The sequence below is a fragment of the Triticum urartu genome, chromosome 5A (assembly GCF_056163025.1).
Source record: "Triticum urartu cultivar PI428250 chromosome 5A, HENAU_Tu73, whole genome shotgun sequence".
NCBI classification, from domain to species: Eukaryota; Viridiplantae; Streptophyta; class Magnoliopsida; order Poales; family Poaceae; genus Triticum; species Triticum urartu.
In genome coordinates, this window is record NC_141877.1 from 616,045,852 (window position 1) to 616,070,971 (window position 25,120).

A 25,120-nucleotide genomic window follows, 5' to 3' on the forward strand; every position below is an offset into this window, starting at 1 on the left:
ATGATCTTCCTTGTTCTTCGAGAAAACCAGAATGTCGTCGAGATAGACCAAAACGAAGTCATTGGTGTAGGCATTGAAGATGAAGTTCATCATGCGAGAGAACGTCGGAGGAGCGTTGGCGAGGCCAAAAGACATGACAGTGTATTCATATGAACCAAAGCTTGTTCTGAATGCTGTCTTGGGAATATCTTCTTCACGAATGCGAATCTGGTGATAACCCATACGGAGATCAAGCTTGGAGAATACTTGGGCACCTTTGAGTTGTTCGAACAGCTCATTGATGTTGGGAAGTGGGTATTTGTTCTTGATGGTCTTCTTGTTCACTGGACGGTAATCAACACAAAGTCGGTCCGTTCCATCCTTCTTCTTCACAAAAAGAACACCACAACCCCACGGGGAAGTACTAGGCCGGACGAGACCCATTCTTTCTTGCTCATCGAGTTGCTTCTTCAGCTCCTTCAACTCTTCAGGTCTGAGCTTGTAAGGACGTTTGCACACAGGTTCCGTGCCAGGCTCAAGTTCAATAACGAATTCAACTGGCCGGTGCGGAGGCATTCCTGGGAGTTCTTCTGGAAAGACGTCTTGATATTCGCAAACGACTGGAATTTGAGAGATGGCATCCAATTCACCCTTCTCATTGAGAGAAAACAGACGGATAGTATTATCCCGAGCGGCAAAGACAATTACATCCTTAGACGAATGAGTCAATTGAATCTGCCTGGCTGCACAATCAAGCTAAGCCTTGTGCTTAGAAAGCCAATCCATTCCGAGAATAAGATCAATATCCGAGTTACCAAGAACCACCGGAGAAGAGAGAAACTTGTAATCGCCCAACGTGATAGAGACATCGGGAGCAACCAAACTAGAAGTCAAAAGCTTGCCGGGAGAAACAACTTGCATGACTTTGGGCATAATCTCGGTATCAACATTGTGCTTCGATGCAAAAGGGCATGACACAAAGGAATGCGATGCACCAGTGTCAAAAAGAACTTTTGCAGTAATATCATTAACAGGAAGGTTACCCATGATCACATCTGACGAGTCCTCTGCCTGAGCTGCATTCATCAAATTGACCTTGGCATGCTTGGGGTTATGCTTGACCATAGCTGTACTTGCCGATCTGACAGGAGGAGGAGGAGGAAGACGCCTCTGGTTGAGACACTTGTTGGCATAGTGACCCTTCTGTTGGCACTTGTTGCACGTGACCTCTGAAAGTGGACGGTGATACGGAGCACTCGATCTTGGAGCTTGAGACAGAGTCTTGTTCTGAAAGCCTAGGTTGGGTGGGTGGGAAGAACCACTGCCACCTTTGCTCTTCTGCTGATACGGCTGACGGAACGGAGGAGGAGGAGGAAGCCAAAACTTCTGCTGCTTGGCCACTTGAGTAGAGGAAGAAGGAGTAACATCTCTGACTCACTTCCTGGAAGCATCACACCTCAACTGAGCAGCCTCTTGCTTCAGTGCCATGTTGTAGAACTCATCGTATCTCAAGGGCTCGAAGAGAACAAGAGCGAGCTGAATATCTTCTCTGAGACCACCCCTGAACTGATATATCATGCTCTTCTCATCAGGCACGTCCTGCTTGGCAAAGCGGGCAAGCTTCTGGAACAATTTGTTGTAGTCATAGACAGGCAAAGAGCCTTGCTTCAGATTGCGGAATTCCTCACGCTTGCTTTCAACCACGCTCTGCGGAATATGGTGAGCTCGGAAATCTCGATGGAAATCATCCCAAGTGATAACACGTCCACCTCTGGAGTCCTTGTACTGCTGGAACCATTCTGCAGCTTGATCTTTGAGTTGGAAGGAAGCGAACGTCACAAAGTCCTCAGGCCTGACATTACTGCACTCGAAATGCTTACACAGATCCACAAGCCAATCGTCAGCATCGGTTGCCTCAACACAATTGCTGAAAGTCTTTGGCCCGTTAGCAAGGAACTGGTTGAGTGTAGCAAAGTGACTCTGATTGCTGCCTTGATTCCCTTGACTGCCTTGATTGCGCTCTTGGAGAATTTGCATGATCAGCTGAGTGTTTGCATTGGTTGCGGCCATCACAGCTTGCCATGCCTCTGGAGGAGGTGGAGGCGGTGGCGGATCTTGATTCTGATTCTGACTGGTGCTCTTAGCGGGAGCCATCCTGAAGAGGTTGACCACCGTTAGCACATGATAGATAAATATTGAAGCTGAATCCAACGGAATGAAAATTGCAACATATAGTCTTTACATCCGAACAAAATGAACGAATGCATTCCTCTTCAAATGGTCACATATCCATAAATTGAGAAGCCATGTAGAATTAAGGTAGACAAATAAATCAACAAGGTACGGATCAAGAACGAATAATCGGTAAGAAATCCCAAATCTCAAACCAATATCCGTGGAAGAAGAACTAGAGCTACTAGAATTCCCACCTATGAAACTCCCGAACCTTTCCGGTTATGCAATCAGGTGTTGGGGATATAGGGGAAGCATAATATCTCACCCAAACTAGCAAATCCTACATCCAGCTGTATCCATCCTTCAACACATAACCAAGAAACCTTCGGAAACCATCTACCTCAACCTTCGAAAAGCATCCGTTATACAAGTTATGGCGATACTCCCGAACTCCCGCCCCAGTACTGGGTGGCGTCGAGGTTATCTCACCAACGAACTGCATAAAAGAGATTTTCGATGTCGGCGAACATATCTCAAGTATTCCAGAATTGCAACGATAAAATTATGATGACAACACCTTAGAGCTCAACTCCCCGGGACACTTCCACTAAACCCCTGACAGGAGGCACCAAGACAATATTCTCACCATAAGCCATCGGAACAAATCCAAGATACTCGCGTGATCCTAAAAAAAATTAGTGAAATTTGAGAAGAGAAGAGTCAAAACTCTACGTCAGGATGCCTTACCAGAGGGATGAGGAGACTGGGAAGTAAAAAGAATTCTTAAACTCTCCGATATATAATTCCTAAAGACTCAAAACATTTTTCTGGACACAACTCGGCTGCTAAAAGCGATCAAGCAATGGGGCTCCTAAGGTCGGGGAAGGCTCTGATTACCAACTTGTAACGCCCTCGATGCGGCTATATCTCCCACGTGTCGAGGCACGACTTAGAGACATAACCGCATTGAAAGCAATGTCGCAAGTCAGGCAATCATTACAACATCCCATGTAATATATAATAAAAGGGGAAGAACATAGTTGGCTTACACTCTCCACGTCACATCAGAGTACATAAATAACATCCATCATACAAACACTCATGGCCCGACTATGGCGCCAAAATAGAAGAAAACCCAACATTCGACAAGGCCCTGAATCAAACCCCAACTAGGCACCACTACTGATCATCGGGAAAGGAAACATAATAATGCTGAGAGTCCTCGTCGAACTCCCACTTGAGCTCGTACTCGTCGCCTGGAGCGAAATCACCTGGACCTGCATCTGGAGTTATAGTATCTGTGAGCCACAGGGACTCAGCAATCTCGCACCCTCGCGATCAAGACTATTTAAGCTTATAGGAATGGATGAGGCAAATATATGTGGAGCTGCACCAAGCGACTAGCATATGTGGTGGCTAACTTATGCACAAAAGAGAGCGAGAGGAGGAGGCAAGGCACGAGCGAGAATCTAAAGGAACAACCTGCGCAAGCATTACTCCAACACCGTGTCCACTTCCCGGAATCCGCCGAGAAGAGGCCATCACGGTAACACACTCAGTTGATTCATTTTAATTAATTAAGGTTCGAGTTATCTACAACCGGACATTAACAAATTCCCATCTGCCCATAACCGCGGGCACGGCTTTCGAAAGTTCAATCCCTGCAGGGGAGTCCCAACTTAGCCCATGACAAGCTCTCACGGTCAATGAAGGAATAGACCTCCACCCGAGACACACCGATCAGACTCGGCAACCCGGTACAACAAGACAATTCGACAGGTTAAAAACAAGACCAGCAACACCGCCCGAGTGTGCCGACAAATCCCGATAGGAGCTGCACATATCTCTTTCTCAGGGCACACTCAGATGAGACATCCTACGAGTAAAACCAACCCTCAAGTTGCCCCGAGGTGGCCCCGCAGTCTACTCGGTCGGACCAACACTCAGAGGAGCACTGGCCCCGGGGGGGGGGGGGGGGGGGTAAAATAAGATGACCCTTGAGTCTGCAGAACCCAAGGGAAAGAAAAGGGGCTAGGTGGCAAATGGTAAAACCAAGGTTGGGCATTGCTGGACAAGCTTTAATCAAGGAGAAATGTCAAGGGGTTCCCATTATAACCCAACCGCGTAAGGAACGCAAAATCCGGGAACATAACACCGATATGACGGAAACTAGGGCGGCAAGAGTGGAACAAAACACTAGGCGAGAGGCCGAGCCTTCCACCCTTTACCAAGTATATAGATGCATTAAGATAACATATCAATATAATGATATCCCAACAAGTAAATAAAAGATGTTCCAACAAGGAACGGCCTCCAAACTTCACCTGCAACTAGCAACGCTATAAGAGGGGCTGAGCAAAGCGATAACATAGCCAATCAACGGTTTGCTAGGACATGGTGGGTTAGAGGTTCAACATGGCAATTGGGAGGCTAACACGCAAGTGGTAGGCATCGTAGCATTGGCATAGCAAGAGCGAGCAAACTAGCATAGCAAAGATAGTAGTGATTTCGAGGGTATGATCATCTTGCCTGCACAGTTGTCAGAGTTGACTGGATCCTCACAAGAAAACTCAACGGGCTCCTCGGTAGCGAACTTGTCTCCTGGCTCTACCCAAACAAGACAAACAAGCAACAAGGATACAATCAACCACGTGCAAGACCAAGCAATAAGATGAAATGATGATATGCTATGTGCGATGCGATGCGGGATGCAAAATGCAAGATATGACAGGAAATGCATGGACCTGGCCTCAACATGGAATTCCAATGGTGCCACTGGAAAGATGATATGAAATTGCTTGAAAACGATATAAAGATCATCGGAATCGGAGTTAGGGTTTGGAAATGGCAAGCGTTTCAAAAATGTCACCGGTCTGCGATTTACAGCAAGTAGGCATCTAAATGCAATGCAACGAACATGCTACAGCCACTAAACATGACAACAAAATACATGGCAGGGATGCACACAAGATGCTTAACAAAAGACTAGCACTGAGCCACGGCCAATTCATCCATTAAGAGGTCCAAACAAGCATGGCAAAAACGCAAATGCAAAACAGATTCCAGACTTAGTGAAATTAACACGTCTGAAATTTCAGATCACGAAGCCCTCTTCGAAGCAGCAAAACAACATGATGCATGATCTGATTAAGATAAATAAGAACATGTAATGGAGATAATCAACAAGGTTAACAAAAGTCCCAAAGTGACCTGGGGTCAAAAGGGATCACAAAATATACTAACGGGCACACGAACATAGCTAAAACACAATCAGTTTTCAGACTTAGTGAAAACTGAGACATGCTGAAATATAACTCACGAAGGCATGTAAACGAGCTTGATGCACTCACTACGGTGCAAGTCATGGCAATACAAGCATACATCCATTAAGAAGGCACAAAATACAAGCTAGACATGGCAAGAACAATGGCATATCATGCATGGATCAACTACAATAGCATCGGCAAAATCGCAAACGAGTTGACGATCTGCCCAGATTCACCACGAAGCAAAAGTAGAGCTCGATTGACTCAAGCTAGTGTGTTCCATAATTGAAAAAAAAGACATGGATGGATAGAGCATAACATGAACAACAAAACTCCTTTACTGATCATCCTCAAAAGAGGCTCGGATCACTAGGAAACAAGCTGAACATATGACATCATGAACTAAAAATCCCAGACTTAGTGAAAATCACTAAGTCCCTGAAAACAGATTTCCCGGGTGCCTCACTTGGCAAGCATGCACAAGTCACCACACACATCCTAAAAATTATGGGTTGCACCTCTGGAAAGAACACAAAATTCTTAACAAAACATATGAAGGACTCACAGGCATATCATGCACACAATAATCATGGCAAAAATGACAAAAGTCTATGATGAACTAACGGATCTGACATTTAACTCACGAAGCCTCCTTCTAGCAGCATTTCTGGCATCAAGATGAAGTCAAATGAAAATGATGCAATGGAATGAAATGATGTACTCGTCGAGACGAACATTTTGATATACTATATGTCCAAAACGGAGCTACGGATGCGGAGATATCATTGGTCAAAGTATGCATAAAAGATTAAGGGGGAGAGGGAAAAGTCAACCGTAGGGTTTTTTTTAGATCTCAGATCTGGACCGGTTACTGTTCACGGGCACTGTTCATGGCGCGGAAAACGATGATGGCCGGTCGGAGTTCGTCGGAGGAGAGGCCGGCCGGTGAGGGGCGGCGGATCCGGCGACAAGGGGCGGCGGCGGAGCGGCGTGGGGCGGCGAGGTGGCCGGTGGGGTCCGGCCGCGGTCGCCGGGGCGGCGAGGGCGTGCGGTGGTGCGCGGCACCGGCAGGGAGGCGGTGAGCAGCGGGGCGGCAGCCGGCGAGCTTCGGCCCCCGGGGCCGGGGAAGACAAGCGGCGCGCGGGCGTGGCTCCTCGGGCCCGGCGAGGTGGAGAGGAGGGCCCGCCTCGGGCCTGCGGGCCGGTGGCGATGTGGGCACCGCCCGTGGACAGATGGCAGGACGGGAGTGGCCGGGCGCGACGGGGCGGACGTTGTCCGGTCCGCACCGGACACGTCCGTCGGCGGCAGATCTGAAACTTTTTTTTTACTAGGGTTGGACGGGGAAGAAGATCCGAAAATGGAGGGGGGCTATATATAGGCATAAGTGGAGCTAGGAGAGTCCAAATGAGGTGCGGTTTTCGGCCACGCGATCGTGATCGAACGCTCTAGAACATGGAGCAGAGTTTGGTGGGTTTTGGGCCAAATTGGAGGGGTGTTGGGCTGCAACACACACGAGGCCTTTTCGGTCCCTCGGTTAACCGTTGGAGTATCAAACGAAGTCCAAATGATACGAAACTTGACAGGCGGTCTACCGGTAGTAAACCAAGGCCGCTTGGCAAGTCTCGGTCCAATCCGGAAATGTTCAAACCCCACACACGAAGGAAAGGTAGAAATGACCACCGGAGGAGAACGAAGCGCCGGAATGCAAAACGGACAATGGGGAAAATGCTCGAATGCATGAGATGAACACGTATGCGAATGCAATGCACATGATGACATGATATGAGATGCATGAAAACAAAAACAACACAAGGAGACAAAGACCCGAACCCGAGAAATAAATATAACTTAGCGCCGGAAACGGCAAGAGTTGGAGTACCAATAGGGAAAGTTACATCCGGGGTGTTGCACGGCAGGCCGGCAGGTGGAGGCGGCGTGAGCCCCTCGCCTTTGGAGATTCGGGTGAGCCAATGGCACTTCCGGGTTGTGTGGTTGGACGGCTTCGCGCCGCTGTGGAACTTGCACGGGGCGTCGACAGTTTGCTCGTAGGAGAAGGTCGGCTGCCAAGCCGGTCTGCCGCCCTTGGGCTTCTTGGGTGTGGGTCGCCCTTCAGGCGGCACGTCTTCAACTGTGGCCACCTGCCGACTGGCGGGAGGCGGCGCGGGGCCCTTGCGCTTGTGGTCGTTCGAGTGCGGGCGTCGGCTGGAATCCCGAGCCGTCGTCTTGGGCGCCGGGTTGAGTACTTTTCCGGACGCGTCTACCCGAAGCTCAGTCTTCATCGAGGAGTCGGTGGTGGCATACTTGTCCGCTATGTCCAGAAGCTCGTCGAGGGTAGTCGGCTCGTCGCAGAGGAGCTTGTGCTTGAGGAGGGTGCCTTCTCGGCATCCGGCTGTGAAGTATTCTATGGCTTGCACCTCGTGCACCCCTTCGCAAGAGTTGCGGAGCTCGGCCCAACGCGTGAGGTAGTCGCGAGTGGACTCGGCGGGGCCTTGTACGCACAAGGAGAGCTGTCTGGGCTTGGGAGCCCGCTTGTAGGTGTTGGTGAAGTTGCGGATGAAAGCTTCGGTGAAATCTAGCCAGCTGTTGATGCTGCGCGGCTTGAGGCTATTGAGCCAGGTCCGCGCCGTGCCTTGCAGCATGAGGGGCACGTACTTCACGGCAACGCGCCAGTTGCCGTTGGCTATGCTAACCGCCGTGGAGTAGTCGATCAACCAATCTTCCGGCTTCACGGAGCCGTTGTACTTGGGCGTGTCTCTTGGGAGCGAGAACCCTTTGGGGAAGGGCTCGTCACGGATGCGGGGGCCGAAGCAAGGGGGACCGACATCGTCTTCTTCTTCCAGCGCCAGGGATCGCGCCAGGCAGTCGATCCGATGGCGGGCGTCGTTCTCACCGACTCCTTCGCGGCGACCTAGTCGGCTGCTGAGAGTCGGGTGCACCATTGGCTGCGGGGTGGGATATCTATCTCCACGGGGTCGAGGCGGAGGCGGGTTGCCCCGCCATTCCATGGCTCGGGGATGGCCGTCTGCGTCTCGCTCGATGGAGATTCGGGTTTGGCTTCGGCTGGCAGTCGGCTCTTTCTCGCGTCGCGCGCGGTCTCTGCCCGCAGTCGGCGTCCGGGACGACGCGCCGTGATCTCGGCGCGGGGGAGGGCTTTCCGCGCGGACGTCGGCTTCGTGCTGCTGCGCGGCTGCGTCGATCAGCTGCTGGATGCGTCAGGCCATGTGGGGAAGTTCTTCGGCCCACAGTCCGTCCAGCTCGTCTACGGCCGCCTGGGCGGCGCGCAGGTTCTCGAGTGGAGTGGCGTAGACTGGGCGGTCGACTCCCAGCGTGTCGGCGATGACGGCGCCGCATTGCTCGACAATGCCGGCCCGGCTTGGCCCGCCCGGGGCCGGTGTGCCGAAGGCGGCGCGGTCAGCTTCGCGCTGGTAGGCCTCAGTGAGTCGTCTCACGGAAGCCAGCCTCCGGCCCTCTGCGAGGAGGGTTAGGCGGCGTGCCTCCAGTGCTTCATCGTCGGCATCAGCCGGGAGGGGGGTGGACAAGTCGTGGGCCGCCGCGTGCGGGGCGTCGTGGGCGCTCTCGTCAGCAGCGCCGTCGTGGCCGATGACCATCACCTCGGTGGTGACAGTGTCGCAGCCACCGGCTCGGGGAAGCGGGTCGTTGTAGATCGTGACGTTGGTGGGGAAGGTGTCGAACGAGGCCGTGTCGGAGTCGACAGGCATCGGATCGGTGGAGCCAACCGACTCCAGATCCACAGCGGGCTCGCTGGAGACATGGAGCTGGCCGAGGAGGTTAGTGAGGTGGTCGGTGCCCGCATCGGAGGCGAGCTCGTCGGAGATGAGGGTCTTGTCGAGGAGATCAGCGAGGTTGCTCGCTGCGCATGCGTTGGTGACGCCTTGCAGCGCGTCGTGGCAAGCGCCATCGAGCGTGCCGGGCTGGCTACGCTCGCGGGGGAGGAAGAGGGTTCCCGTACAGAACAGGTCTCCGGACGACGGTGCACCTGGCCCCACGGTGGGCGCCAAATGTCGGGTGGTAGGTGCGACATATGCCAATGGGTGGCTTATCATTGTGGGAGCCAGTAAGACGTCGCCGGTGCCTGGAAACGGGATGAGGCGAAGGCATGCACGCCGGCGAATCTTACCCAGCTTCGGGTCTCTCCGTGGAGATAACACCCCTACTGCTGCTCTACAGGTTCTCCGCATGATCACTAGATGGACAAGTAGCTACACAATGCTCCTTGAGTTGTTCGGTGGTGTTGGAAATATGCTCTAGAGGCAATAATAAAAGCATTATTATTATATTTCTTTGTTCATGATAATTGTCTTTATTCATGCTATTATTGTATTATCCGGAAATCGTAATACATGTGTGAATAACAGACACCAACATGTCCCTAGTAAGCCTCTAGTTGACTAGCTCGCTGATCAACAGATAGTCATGGTTTCCTGGCTATGGACATTGGATGTCATTGATAACGGGATCACATCATTAGGAGAATGATGTGATGGACTAGACCCAATCCTAAACATAGCATAAAGACCGTGTAGTTCGTTTGCTAGAGTTTTTCCAATGTCAAGTATCTTTTCCTTTGACCATGAGATCGTGTAACTCCCGGATACCGTAGGAGTGCTTTGGGTGTACCAAACGTCACAACGTAACTGGGTGACTATAAAGGTGCACTACAGGTATCTCCGAAAGTGTCTGTTGGGTTGACACAGATCGAGACTGGGATTTGTCACTCCGTATGACGGAGAGGTATCACTGGGCCCACTCGGTAATGCATCATCATAATGAGCTCAAAGTGACCAAGTGTCTGGTCACGGGATCATGCATTATGGTACGAGTAAAGTGACTTGCCGGTAACGAGATTGAACGAGGTATTGGGATACCGACGATCGAATCTCGGGCAAGTAACATATCGATTGACAAAGGGAATTGCATACGGGGTTGATTGAATCCTCAACATCATGGTTCATCCAATGAGATCATCGTGGAGCATGTGGGAGCCAACATGGGTATCCAGATCCCGTTGTTGGTTATTGACCGGAGAGTCGTCTCGGTCATGTCTGCATGTCTTCCGAACCCGTAGGGTCTACACACTTAAGGTTCGGTGACGCTAGGGTTGTAGGGATATGTATATGCAGTAACCCGAATGTTGTTCGGAGTCCCGGATGAGATCCCGGACGTCACGGGGAGTTTCGGAATGGTCCGGAGGTAAAGATTTATATATGGGAAGTCCTGTTTCGGGCATCGGGACAAGTTTCAGGGTTATCGGTATTGTACCGGGACCACCGGAAGGGTCCCGGGGGTCCACCGGGTGGGGCCACCTGTCCCGGGGGGCCACATGGGCTGTAGGGGGTGCGCCTTGGCCTACATGGGCCAAGGGCACCAGCCCCAAGAGGCCCATGCGCCTAGGGTTTCAAGGGAGGAAGAGTCCTAGGAGGGGAAGGCACCTCCTAGGTGCCTTAGGGAGGAGGGATTCCTCCCCCTTGGCCGCAACCCCCTAGGAGATTAGATCTCCTAGGGCCGGCGCCCCCCCCCCTTGGCCCTCCTATATATAGTGGGGGAAGGAGGGCTTTCATACCACGCCTTTGGTTGCCTCCTTCTCCCTCTCCAACACCCCCTCCTCCTCCATAGCGCTTGGCGAAGCCCTGACGGAGTACTGCAGCTCCATCATCACCACGCCGCTGTGCTGCTGCTGGAGCCATCTTCCTCAACCTCTCCTTTCCCTCTTGCTGGATCAAGAAGAAGGAGCCGTTACGCTGACCGGACGTGTGTTGAACGCGGAGGTGCCGTACGTTCGGTGCTAGGATCTTCGGTGATTCGAATCACGTTGAGTACGACTACCTCATCCCCGTTCTTTGAACGCTTCCGCTCGCGATCTACAAGGTACGTAGATGCATCTAATCACTCGTTGCTAGATGAACTCCTAGATGGATCTTGGTGAAACCGTAGGGAAAATTTTTTGTTTTCTGCTATGTTCCCCAACAGTGGCATCATGAGCTAGGTCTATGCGTAGTTCTTCTTGCACGAGTAGAACACAATTTGTTGTGGGCGTTGATGTTGTCAACTTTCTTGCCGCTACTAGTCTTATCTTGCTTCAACGGTATTGTGGGATGAAGCAGCCCGGACCAACCTTACACGTACACTTATGTGAGACCGGTTCCACCGACTAACATGCACAAGTTGCATAAGGTGGCTGGCGGGTGTCTGTCTCTCCTACTTTAGTTGGAGCGGATTCGATGAAAAGGGTCCTTATGAAGGGTAAATAGAAGTTGACAAATCACGTTGTGGCTTTCACGTAGGTAAGAAAACGTTCTTGCTAGAACCCTACTTCAGCCACGTAAAACTTGCAACAACAATTAGAGGACGTCTAACTTGTTTTTGCAGCAAGTGCTTTGTGATATGATATGGCCAAAGTTGTGATGAATGATGAATGATCTATATGTGATGTATGAGATGTTCATGCTATTGTAATAGGAATCACGACTTGCATGTCGATGAGTATGACAACCGGCAGGAGCCATAGGAGTTGTCTTTATTTTTTGTATGACCTGCGTGTCATTGAGAAACGCCATGTAAATTACTTTACTTTATTGCTAAATGCGTTAGCCATAGTAGTAGAAGTAATAGTTGGCGAGCAACTTCATGGAGACACGATGATGGGGATCATGATGATGGAGATCATGGTGTCAAGCCGGTGACAAGATGATCATGGAGCCCCAAGATGGAGATCAAAGGAGCTATGTGATATTGGCCATATCATGTCACTATTATTATTTGATTGCATTTGATGTTTATCATGTTTTGCATCTTGTTTACTTAGAACGACGGTGGTAAATAAGATGATCCCTCATAATAATTTCAAGAAAGTGTTTCCCCTAACTGTGCACCATTGCGACAGTTCGTTGTTTCAATGAACCACGTGATGATCGGGTGTTTGATTCAAAACGTTCACATACAACGGGTGTAAGACAGATTTACACATGCAAACACTTAGGTTGACTTGACGAGCCTAGCATGTGTATAGACATGGCCTCGGAACACAGAAGACCGAAAGGTCGAGCATGAGTCGTATAGAAGATAACGATCAACATGAAGATGTTCACCGACGTTGACTACTCCGTCTCACGTGATGATCGGACACAGCCTAGTTGACTCGGATCATGTTATACTTAGATGACATAAAGAGGGATGTCTATCTAAGTGGGAGTTCATTGAATAATTTGATTAGATGAACTTAATTATCATGAACTTAGTCTAAAATCTTTACAATATGTCTTGTAGATCAAATGGCCAACATAGTCCTCAACTTCAACGCGTTCCTAGAGAAAACCAAGCTGAAAGACGATGGCAGCAACTATACGGACTGGGTCCGGAACCTGAGGATCATCCTCATAGCTGCCAAGAAAGATTATGTCCTACAAGCACTGCTAGGTGATCCACCCGTCCCACAGAACCAAGACGTTATGAACGCTTGGCAGACACGTGCTGATGACTACTCCCTCGTTCAGTGCGGCATGCTTTACAGCTTAGAGCCGGGGCTCCAAAAGCGTTTTGAGAGACATGGAGCATATGAGATGTTCGAAGAGCTGAAAATGGTTTTTCAAGATCATGCCCGGGTCGAGAGATATGAAGTCTCCGACAAATTCTTTAGCTGTAAGATGGAGGAAAATAGTTCTGTCAGTGAGCACATACTCACTATGTCTGGGTTACATAACCGCTTGACTCAGCTGGGAGTGAATCTCCCGGATGATGCGGTCATTGACAGAATCCTCCAGTCGCTTCCACCAAGCTACAAGAGCTTTGTGATGAACTTCAATATGCAGGGGATGGAAAAGACCATTCCTGAGGTATTTGCTATGCTGAAATCAGCAGAGGTAGAAGTCAAGAAGGAACATCAAGTGTTGATGGTGAATAAAACCACTAAGTTCAAGAAGGGCAAGGGTAAAAAGAACTTCAAGAAGGACGGCAAAGGAGTTGCCGCTCCCGGCAAGCAAGCTGCTGGGAAGAAGCCAAAGAATGGACCCAAGCCCGAGACTGAGTGCTTTTATTGCAAGGGAAGTGGTCACTGGAAGCGGAACTGCCCCAAATACTTAGCGGACAAGAAGGCCGGCAAAACAAAAGGTATATATGATATACATGTAATTGATGTGTACCTTACTAGTACCCGTAGTAGCTCCTGGGTATTTGATACCGGTGCAGTTGCTCACATTTGTAACTCAAAGCAGGGGCTGCAGAATAAGCGGAGACTGGCAAAGGACGAGGTGACGATGCGCGTCGGGAATGGTTCCAAGGTCAATGTGATCGCCGTCGGCACGCTACCTCTATATTTACCTTCGGGATTAGTTTTGAACCTTAATAATTGTTATTTAGTGCCAGCTTTGAGCATGAACATTGTATCGGGATCTCGTTTAATTCGAGATGGCTACTCATTTAAATCCGAGAATAATGGTTGTTCTATTTATATGAGAGATATGTTTTATGGTCATGCTCCTATGGTGAAAGGTTTATTCTTAATGAATCTCGAGCGTAATGCTACACATATTCATAGTGTGAGTACCAAAAGATGTAAAGTTGATAATGATAGTCCCACAAACTTGTGGCACTGCCGCCTTGGTCACATAGGTGTCAAACGCATGAAGAAGCTCCATGCAGATGGACTTTTAGAGTCTCTTGATTATGAATCATTTGACACGTGCGAACCATGCCTTATGGGTAAAATGACCAAGACTCCGTTCTCAGGAACAATGGAGCGAGCAACCAACTTATTGGAAATCATACATACTGATGTGTGCGGTCCAATGAGTGTTGAGGCTCGCGGTGGCTATCGTTATGTTCTCACTCTCACTGATGACTTGAGTAGATATGGGTATGTCTACTTAATGAAACACAAGTCTGAAACCTTTTAAAAGTTCAAGGAATTTCAGAGTGAAGTTGAGAATCAACGTGACAGGAAAATCAAGTTTCTACGATCAGATCGTGGAGGAGAATACTTGAGTCACGAATTTTGCACACACTTAAGAAAATGTGGAATAGTTTCACAACTCACGCCGCCTGGAACACCTCAGCGTAATGGTGTGTCCGAACGTCGTAATCGCACTCTATTAGATATGGTACGATCTATGATGTCTCTTACCGATTTACTGCTATCTTTTTGGGCTATGCTTTAGAGACTGCCGCATTCACTTTAAATAGGGCTCCGTCGAAATCCGTTGAGACGACACCGTTTGAATTATGGTTTGGTAAGAAACCTAAGTTGTCGTTTCTGAAAGTTTGGGGATGTGATGCTTATGTCAAGAAACTTCAACCCGAAAAGCTCGAACCCAAGTCGGAAAAATGCGTCTTCATAGGATACCCTAAAGAAACTGTTGGGTATACCTTCTACCTCAGATCCGAAGGCAAGATCTTTGTTGCCAAGAATGGATTCTTTCTAGAGAAAGAGTTTCTCTCAAAAGAAGTAAGTGGGAGGAAAGTAGAACTTGATGAAGTATTACCTCTTGAACCGGAAAATGGCACAACTCAAGAAAATGTTCCTGAGGTGCCTGCACCAACTAGAGAGGAAGTCATTGATGATGATCAAGATACTTCTGATAAAGCTCCTACTAAAATTCGAAGGTCCACAAGGACACGTTCCGCACCAGAGTGGTACGGCAACCCTGTCTTGGAAATCATGTTGTTAGACAACGGTGAACCTTCGAACTATGAAGAAGCAATGGCGGGCCCGGATTCCGACAAATGGCTGGAAGCCATGAAATATGAGATAGGATCCATGTATGAAAACAAAGTATGGAATTTGACTGACTTGCCCGTTGAACGGCGAGCCATAGAAAATAAATGGATCTTTAAGAAGAAGACAGACGCGGATGGTAATGTGACCATCTATAAAGCTAGGCTTGTCGCTAAGGGTTATCGACAAGTTCAAGGGGTTGACTACGATGAGACTTTCTCACCGGTAGCGAAGCTGAAGTCCGTCCGAATCATGTTAGCAATTGCCGCATTCTACGATTATGAGATATGGCAAATGGACGTCAAAACGGCATTCCTTAATGGTTTCCTTAAGGAAGAGTTGTATATGATGCAGCCGGAAGGTTTTGTCGATCCTAAGAATGCTAACAAGGTGTGCAAGCTCCAACGCTCGATTTATGGGCTGGTGCAAGCATCTCGGAGTTGGAACATTCGCTTTGATGAGATGATCAAAGCGTTTGGGTTTACGCAGACTTATGGAGAAGCCTGCGTTTACAAGAAAGTGAGTGGGAGCTCTGTAGCATTTCTCATATTATATGTAGATGATATACTTTTGATGGGAAATGATATAGAACTCTTGGACAGCATCAAGGCCTACTTGAATAAGAGTTTTTCAATGAAGGACCTTGGAGAAGCTGCTTATATATTAGGCATCAAGATCTATAGAGATAGATCAAGACGCCTCATAGGTCTTTCACAAAGCACATACCTTGATAAGATTTTGAAGAAGTTCAAAATGGATCAGTCCAAGAAAGGGTTCTTGCCTGTTTTGCAAGGTGTGAGATTGAGCTCGGCTCAATGCCCGACCACGGCAGAAGATATAGAAGAGATGAGTGTCATCCCCTATGCCTCAGCCATAGGTTCTATTATGTATGCCATGCTGTGTACCAGACCTGATGTAAACCTTGCCGTAAGTTTGGTAGGAAGGTACCAAAGTAATCCCGGCAAGGAACACTGGACAGCGGTCAAGAATATCCTGAAGTACCTGAAAAGGACAAAGGACATGTTTCTCGTTTATGGAGGTAACGAAGAGCTCGTCGTAAAGGGTTACGTCGACGCTAGCTTCGACACAGATCTGGATGACTCTAAGTCACAAACCGGATACGTGTATATGTTGAATGGTGGAGCAGTGAGCTGGTGCAGCTGCAAGCAGAGCGTCGTGGCGGGATCTACATGTGAAGCGGAGTACATGGCAGCCTCGGAGGCAGCACATGTAGCAATATGGGTGAAGGAGTTCATCACTGACCTAGGAGTCATAACCAATGCGTCGGGGCCAATCAAACTCTTTTGTGACAACACTGGAGCTATTGCACTTGCCAAGGAGCCCAGGTTTCACAAGAAGACAAGGCACATCAAGCGTCGCTTCAACTCCATTCGTGAAAATGTTCAAGATGGAGACATAGAGATTTGTAAAGTACATACGGACCTGAATGTAGCAGATCCGTTGACTAAACCTCTCCCTAGAGCAAAACATGATCAACACCAGAATTCCATGGGTGTTCGATTCATCACAATGTAACTAGATTATTGACTCTAGTGCAAGTGGGAGACTGTTGGAAATATGCTCTAGAGGCAATAATAAAAGCATTATTATTATATTTCTTTGTTCATGATAATTGTCTTTATTCATGCTATAATTGTATTATCCGGAAATCGTAATACATGTGTGAATAACAGACACCAACATGTCCCTAGTAAGCCTCTAGTTGACTAGCTCGTTGATCAACAGATAGTCATGGTTTCCTGGCTATGGACATTGGATGTCATTGATAACGGGATCACATCATTAGGAGAATGATGTGATGGACTAGACCCAATCCTAAACATAGCATAAAGACCGTGTAGTTCGTTTGCTAGAGTTTTTCCAATGTCAAGTATCTTTTCCTTTGACCATGAGATCGTGTAACTCCCGGATACCGTAGGAGTGCTTTGGGTGTACCAAACGTCACAACGTAACTGGGTGACTATAAAGGTGCACTACAGGTATCTCCGAAAGTGTCTGTTGGGTTGACACAGATCGAGACTGGGATTTGTCACTCCGTATGACGGAGAGGTATCACTGGGCCCACTCGGTAATGCATCATCATAATGAGCTCAAAGTGAACAAGTGTCTGGTCACGGGATCATGCATTACGGTACGAGTAAAGTGACTTGCCGGTAACGAGATTGAACGAGGTATTGGGATACCGACGATCGAATCTCGGGCAAGTAACATATCGATTGACAAAGGGAATTGCATACGGGGTTGATTGAATCCTCGACATCGTGGTTCATCCGATGAGATCATCGTGGAGCGTGTGGGAGCCAACATGGGTATCCAGATCCCGCTGTTGGTTATTGACCGGAGAGTCGTCTCGGTCATGTCTGCATGTCTTCTGAACCTGTAGGGTCTACACACTTAAGGTTCGGTGGCGCTAGGGTTGTAGGGATATGTATATGTAGTAACCCGAATGTTGTTCGGAGTCCCGGATGAGATCCCGGACGTCACGGGGAGTTTCGGAATGGTCCGGAGGTAAAGATTTATATATGGGAAGTCCTGTTTCGGGCATCGGGACAAGTTTCGGGGTTATCGGTATTGTACCGGGACCACCGGAAGGGTCCCGGGGGTCCACCGGGTGGGGCCACCTGTCCCGGGGGGGCACATGGGCTGTAGGGGGTGCGCCTTGGCCTACATGGGCCAAGGGCACCAGCCCCAAGAGGCCCATGCGCCAAGGGTTTCAAGGGAGGAAGAGTCCTAGGAGGGGAAGGCACCTCCTAGGTGCCTTGGGGAGGAGGGATTCCTCCCCCTTGGCCGCAACCCCCTAGGAGATTGGATCTCCTAGGGCCGGCGCCCCCCCTTGGCCCTCCTATATATAGTGGGGGAAGGAGGGCTTTCATACCACGCCTTTGGTTGCCTCCTTCTCCCTCTCCAACACCCCCTCCTCCTCCATAGCGCTTGGCGAAGCCCTGACGGAGTACTGCAGCTCCATCATCACCACGCCGTCGTGCTGCTGCTGGAGCCATCTTCCTCAACCTCTCCTTTCCCTCTTGCTGGATCAAGAAGAAGGAGACGTTACGCTGACTGTACGTGTGTTGAACGCGGAGGTACCGTACGTTCGGTGCTAGGATCTTCGGTGATTCGAATCACGTTGAGTATGACTACCTCATCCCCATTCTTTGAACGCTTCCGCTCGCGATCTACAAGGTACGTAGATGCATCTAATCACTCGTTGCTAGATGAACTCCTAGATGGATCTTGGTGAAACCGTAGGGAAAATTTTTTGTTTTCTGCTACGTTCCCCAACAGGTGGGAGGAGGAAGAAGGGCACGGCTAGCTTGCTTCTTCTCCTCGTGTGGTGTCTAAAACTAGCTGAGGGTCCAACCCATTGCATGGGTGCCCCGGGGGTTTATATAGGCCTACCCCCCGGGGGTACAATGGTAATCCGACTGGGAGCGGGGCCCAGCCGTCTGTGACTGTGCTCGCCGGCTTCTGCGCCGGCTGCTGGGGCCCGCCGACTGGTGGGTCCCGCCGGCTGCCGGCCCCTTGGTCGACAGGCAGGCCCCACTGTCCAGGACCTGGTTGGCGGCGGGTTACTGTTGCTCCATCTTGGTGACGTGGGCTTCATCGTGGTAGGCGTGGCTATAGTGCCGCCGCCCGGCGGGCGATCGTTGTAGCCTCACCGTGTCTTGTCTCCTTAATGGGGCGTCTCCTTCGAGGCAGGCGGCAAGCCAGCTGCGGGGAGCCGGCTCCATCTTGGGCCGACTAGGGGAGGCATGGCCGCCTTCGGGTGTCTCTCTGCCGAAGGAGCCCACAGCCCGGGGGCCGTACTGATAGCCCGCCGTGGATGACATCAGGGGCAACGTGGCAACAGTGTCGCGTCGGACGGGTCAAGGCCACCCGTACGGCGCACTGTGCCAGGCGTGCTCCGGGATTCGGGGGTGGCTAGCCTCACTGTAGCCACGCCCCGTCGCACCGTCGTTAGGTGGGTGCAAAGTTTGAGGGTACGGTCTCGACCATTTTGTGGGAGCCGGCTTCTTGGAGTCGGCCTCCTCGCGGCCGGCTTCTCGAAGTCGGCCCTCCCATGGCTTTCTTCATGAAGGCTAAAGTCGGACCGCCTTCCGAAAGCCGACCTGGGTGGCAGCCAGCAAGGGGAAGGCGGCTCCATGTCTTGGATTCTTGAGAGCCGGACGGGCTCGTAATTTTTTCAGAAGGGCCAGGGGAAGCCGGCTAGGCTACCCATGGCTATTTACTCCGACACAACATATCAGCGCATGATCCAGACATGTCTGGCAAAGCAGATCAGCAAAACAGTGAAGGCGTATGTGGATGATGTGGTCGTCAAATCAAGACATGTCGAATCCCTAGTAAACGACTTGAGGCTTACATTTGATAACCTCCGACAATATGACATCAAGCTCAACCCAGAAAAATGCGTCTTCGGCGTTCCAGCCGGAAAGCTCTTGGGCTTCATTGTATCCGGTAGAGGAATTGAAGCAAACCCAGCCAAGATCCGAGCTTTGTCACAATTGGATGTCCCAAAGGACCTTAAACAAATACAAAAATTAACCGGGTGTGTGGCGGCTTTAAGCCGCTTCATCTCCCGCTTGGGAGAAAAGGCACTACCCCTTTATCGCCTCCTTCGGCGCACCGAACACTTCGAGTGGACGGATGCCGCCACGGACGGACTTGATGAAATAAAAGCCATATTGGCAACAAACCCAGTCCTGGCCGCGCCAATCACCGGCGAACCAATGTTATTGTACATTGCAGCAACACACCAAGTTGTCAGCGCAGTGCTCGTTGTCGAGCGGGAAATGGACGGACACAAATTCCCCCTTCAAAGGCCGGTCTACTACGTGTCCACTGTCCTCACTCCATGCAAATCACGGTACCCGCATTATCAAAAGATTGCATACGCGGTATTCATGGCATCCCGGAAGCTACGACACTACTTTCAAGAGTGTTCCATAACAGTAGCCTCGGAAGTGCCACTAAACAATATTATCAACAACCACGATGCAACGGGCCGGATTGCAAAATGGGCCATCGAGCTTCTCCCGTTCGATATAACCTATAAGCCACGGCGAGCTATTAAATCGCAAGTTTTGGCCGACTTCGTCGCAGAATGGACGGAGGCCGAGCTCCCTAAAGAGTACGGCACATATTCAAACTGGATTATGCATTTCGACGGCTCCAAAATGTTTGACGGACTAGGGGATGGCGTCGTCCTGACGTCCCCCACAGGAGACACAGTCCAATATGTGCTCCAGATCATGTACATGGATTCCAACAATGCAGCCGAATATGAGGCCCTCCTACATGGTCTCCGGATAGCAGTATCCATGGGTATCCAGCGCCTAGAGGTACGCGGGGATTCAAACCTCGCGATATCCCAAATAAATGGAGACTTCGATGCCAAGGACCCAAAAATGGCAGCTTACCGCAACGCCATCCTAAAAATGTCAGCTCGGTTCGAAGGGCTGGAGTTTCACCATATAGCCCGAGAGAAACAATCAAGCAGCGGACGTCCTGGCACGCATCGGAGCAAAACGCGATGCAGTCCCCCCCAACATCTTTTTGGAAAGATTGTTCAAGCCATCCGTAGCATGGGAGGGGGAACCCGCAAATAACAGCCCGGACCCAGCCGCACCACTCGACGCCCAACAATCTGACACAATTGGAGGCTCTGCCAATGAAATTACACCTTCAGCCCACGTAATAACGGCGGTCATCGCCCCGTGGACAGAACCATTCCTAGCCTACCTTACTAGGCAGGAACTCCCGGAGGACCAAAACGAGGCCCGCTGCATAGTGCGGCGATCTAAAGCCTATAGAGTCCATGAGGGAGAGCTTTATAACAAAAGCACTACCTGAGTCCTTCAAAGGTGCATCTCCGAAGAGGAAGGGCGGAACCTTCTGGCTGAAATTCATGCCGGACTCGGGGGTCACCACGCCGCTGCTCGGTCCCTTGTTAGCAAGGCTTTCCGTACAGGCTTTTATTGGCCGACGGCCCGGGCAGACGCTCAGGACCTAGTCCAACGATGCGCTGGTTGCCAACTTTTTGCCAACCAAAGCCATATGCCACCCACCGCACTCCAAACTATACCCATCACCTGGCCTTTTGCGGTCTGGGGGCTTGACATGGTCGGACCCCTTAAAGGTGGGACTGATAGGAAAAAATACTTACTGGTCACGGTGGATAAATTCACCAAATGGATAGAAGCCAAGCCTGTTAAAACGGCCGAATCCGGACCTGTGATAGACTTCATATCCGGGGTTGTACACCGTTATGGTGTCCCCCACAGCATCATAACCGATAACGGTACAAACTTTACCGCCGACGAGGTAAAACTCTGGTGCAAAAACATAGGCATCAAGCTTGATTATGCTTCCGTCTATCACCCACAAACCAACGGCCAGGTCGAACGTGCAAATGGTCTTATCATGAGCGGCATTAAACCCAGACTGGTGAGGTCCCTCAAGGAATCTAACACGCACTGGGTAGAGGAGCTCGACTCCGTGCTATGGGGGCTGCGGACCATGCCAAATCACACCACCGGATACACACCATTTTTTATGGTGTACGGCGCAGAGGCAGTTCTGCCCTGCGACATAATTCATGACTCACCTAGAGTGCGCATGTATGAAGAAAGAGAAGACGAGCTCGATCGGCAGGACAACTTGGACGCCCTGGAGGAGGAGCGTGATGTGGCAAAAGCCCGTTCCGCATTTTATCAACAGCAGGCCCGAAGATATCAAAGCAGAGAAGTATGGGCCAAAAATTACAATATTGGCGAACTAGTTCTACGCCTGCCGGATAGGAAAAAGGACAAACTCAAGCCCAAGTGGGAAGGTCCATTCATAATCGACCAAGTCCTGACTGACGGGGCGTACCGCCTGCGAGATGCGTCGGATAACCGACTCGAGCCGAACCCGTGGAACGCCACCCGTCTCCGAAGATTCTATGCCTAGCGCCAGACTCTGTGTTCGTCTCCTTCCTCTGTCCATTTTTTGCATTTTTCTGTCTTACATTTCTCTCCTTCCCCTCTTTTCTTTTATAGCCCTTAAAGGCTCATCTAGTGACGCGCCACTCGCGCTCATTAAACCTGGGGGCTTCTTTAGCAGAAGCTTATTTATATGGGCTTCATGCCCAACACATGCGTCAAACTTCCGCATGTACCTTTTTCTTCACCATTATATGCATCGATATGACTTAAGTTTTGGCCAAGCTGGGTTGCCTGGCTCCTGTGCTTACCCCTACGTTCCCGATTGTTCGGCTAGGCGGTAAAGGGAGCACCTCTGCGATTGTTACTGCCGGGTTAGCCGGATGTGTACCTCAGACTGGGTGAAGCCGAAAGCTAGCGTTCTTAAGGGAATATTCGGTCGGTGAGATAAAAGATGATCTTTTTACTCATTTTATGCGGCCCCAGATGCTTTTTTCTGCGTCTTTTTACGCAGTCTGGACATGCACTTTAGGGCATGCCTCCCAACGAAAGGAACCCCTAACGTAACTATTCTCTCTGGAAGATGTTTCTTACTAACCATGTAATATAACATAACTAGTTGGGCACTTGTCTGATAAAGCACTAATGACCCCTACGTCTGGTCTCCATGCATACCACGGTTCTTATATAACCGCTATGGTATTCGGACACACTCCGGACCGTCAGGTCCCGAGGTTGAAGCGAAAAGGTCGGCAACGACAAACGATCTACAATCCGACTAGAAGGCATTACACATGTCAATTCAAAATTACATAGTCATTCTGACTGATTGTATTCCTCTTCTATACCATCTCACAGGCTGTCTAATTTATAGTCCTGCTGGGAATACTTCGCGGCCAACTCTACTTGGTCGTATACTAAGCTCACAGGGATCTCCTTCTCGTCAGGCCCCACTGGTCCGACCTCGGCCATGTGGTTTGGGTCAGACTTCGTAAAACGGGTCTTCACCATGGCCCAGGCTTCCCTAGCGCCTTGTCGGCAGGCCGATATCTTCCACAACCGGAAGCGCTGACGAGCTCCCTTCAGCTTCTCCGCAAGCTCTCCAAGGCCCCCGGGCATGGAGTGGGCAGGCCATAAGGCTTGGGCAACACCTCACATTGCCTGCCGAATTCGCTCGTGCAGTTGCATGAGTTCGGGAAGAAGGTTACCCGTAGAACCGGGCATCTCCTCTGCAGGACGACCTGTGAGCATACCTACAGACATTACTCTGTTAGTCGACTTCCTTGTCGAACTCTTTTTTTTCAAAGTTCGTTCAAGCACTTACTGAATATGCCGCATTGAAGCCGCTGATTCTCCCTCATGGAGTCCGACAGCTGGCCACGAACATCTTTAAGTTCGATGTCCAGCCTGGTGTTAGCATCCTGAAGATCATTCTTCTCTCGCCTCACCTTTGTCAACGTACTCTCACCGGCCTTTAGCCGGTGTAAGAGTTGTTGCTTTTCCGGATCGAGTCCGGCGCCATCTGCAACATGATTTGTCAGATTTGCACCCACACCGCACAATACTAATCTTTCGAAGTGTATCTTACCTGAGGGGGTCTCTTTGGGCTCCCCTGCTGCGGCTAGTGCGGCCTCTAGTTGGGCCTTGCACTTTTCCAGCTCCTGGGACAGTACAGTATTTTTCTCTGTAAGAACCTGCATATTAAATGATCCTTAAATCAGTTGCTCTAACTGTTTCAAGTCTCGGGGGCTACTGGTATATATATATTTGACCAAAATTTTCTTACCTGTATGTCTTTTACATACTGCTCCGTGGCTCTGGCTAAACCATTTTGAGCGGCACGGAGGTACGCATCTCCCGAATTAAAGACATCTAAAGCCTCTTGGGAGAAACAAGCGTCGCGTAGAACTGTCCGGCGACGCCTGTGGTTCATGGCACTCTCCACTTCAGAATTTGTGATAGACAGCCTGTCCGCATCCTCTATCGGAGGAGCGTCCGGTGCGCGCCTTGTGCTCGCCTCCGCTTCCTGGCCAGACGTTGGAGCCTGGCTGGTGGAGGCGCGATTGGCAACCTCTCCGGATGTAGTCCGTCGAGGTCTCTTCGTTCTGAAGATAGCACGAACATTAATATGCCCTGACAGAATAACACCAGGGAAACAGAGGGTGCGTTATACCTTTGTGCCGGCATCTTAGTCCGGACTACATTCCTTTTTGCCCCACGGGGCCCTGCAGCCCCTCGTTGGCTAGCCGCCGCAGGATCAGCCTCCTGCCTCGGAAATCTCCCCTGCAAAACGCGGTTGTCGTCAGAAACACCGGAATACGTGAGAGTGGAATCTCTCTCAAGGGAATGAGACTCCGATTTCTGTCACCTGGGAGGCCGGGATTAACCCTGGGTAATCAGCCGTGATGGCCACCAAGGTATTGTCCTTGCTTAGCTGATGGAACACCCCGTCAATAAGCTCCACCGATATGTCCGGATCCTCTTCGGAGTCCGGATCGAGGGACCGTTTTGGGTCCTCGGGCTGTGGAGGGCGGCTATTTATATCCTTTACCACCTGTCGCAGTTCCTGCATTGAAGTCGTTAGACTACATATCTAACCGTGGGAGTATAAAACAAACGGGCAAGCGCAGTTGTTCACTTACCCAACTTGGAGGATCGTACATAGTAAATCCGGCATGCGGGTTGACGCGGAGGAATTCCTCCTTTTCTCCCTTATACAAAGAGGATAAGATCTTTACTAGAGCGGCAGCTGAGGCCGGCCCCTTACAACCGTAACGGGTGGCGTCATCCTCCCCGTTGAAATCCCACATGGGGTGGCCTCTATATTGAAGTGGCTGCACCCCCCGCATAATGCATGCGGCCATGACTCCAATCATGGTTAGTCCGGAATGAGCCAACAGTCTTATCCGGCCCATCAGGTAAAGGACGTCTCTGTCGCTTTCTCTCTGAGATCTCCGCGGACGCCAGCTCAAGCGTTTCTTCAATGGAGCACTGTTGAACTCAGGGAGACCGACCCGGATAGGGTCCAGTAG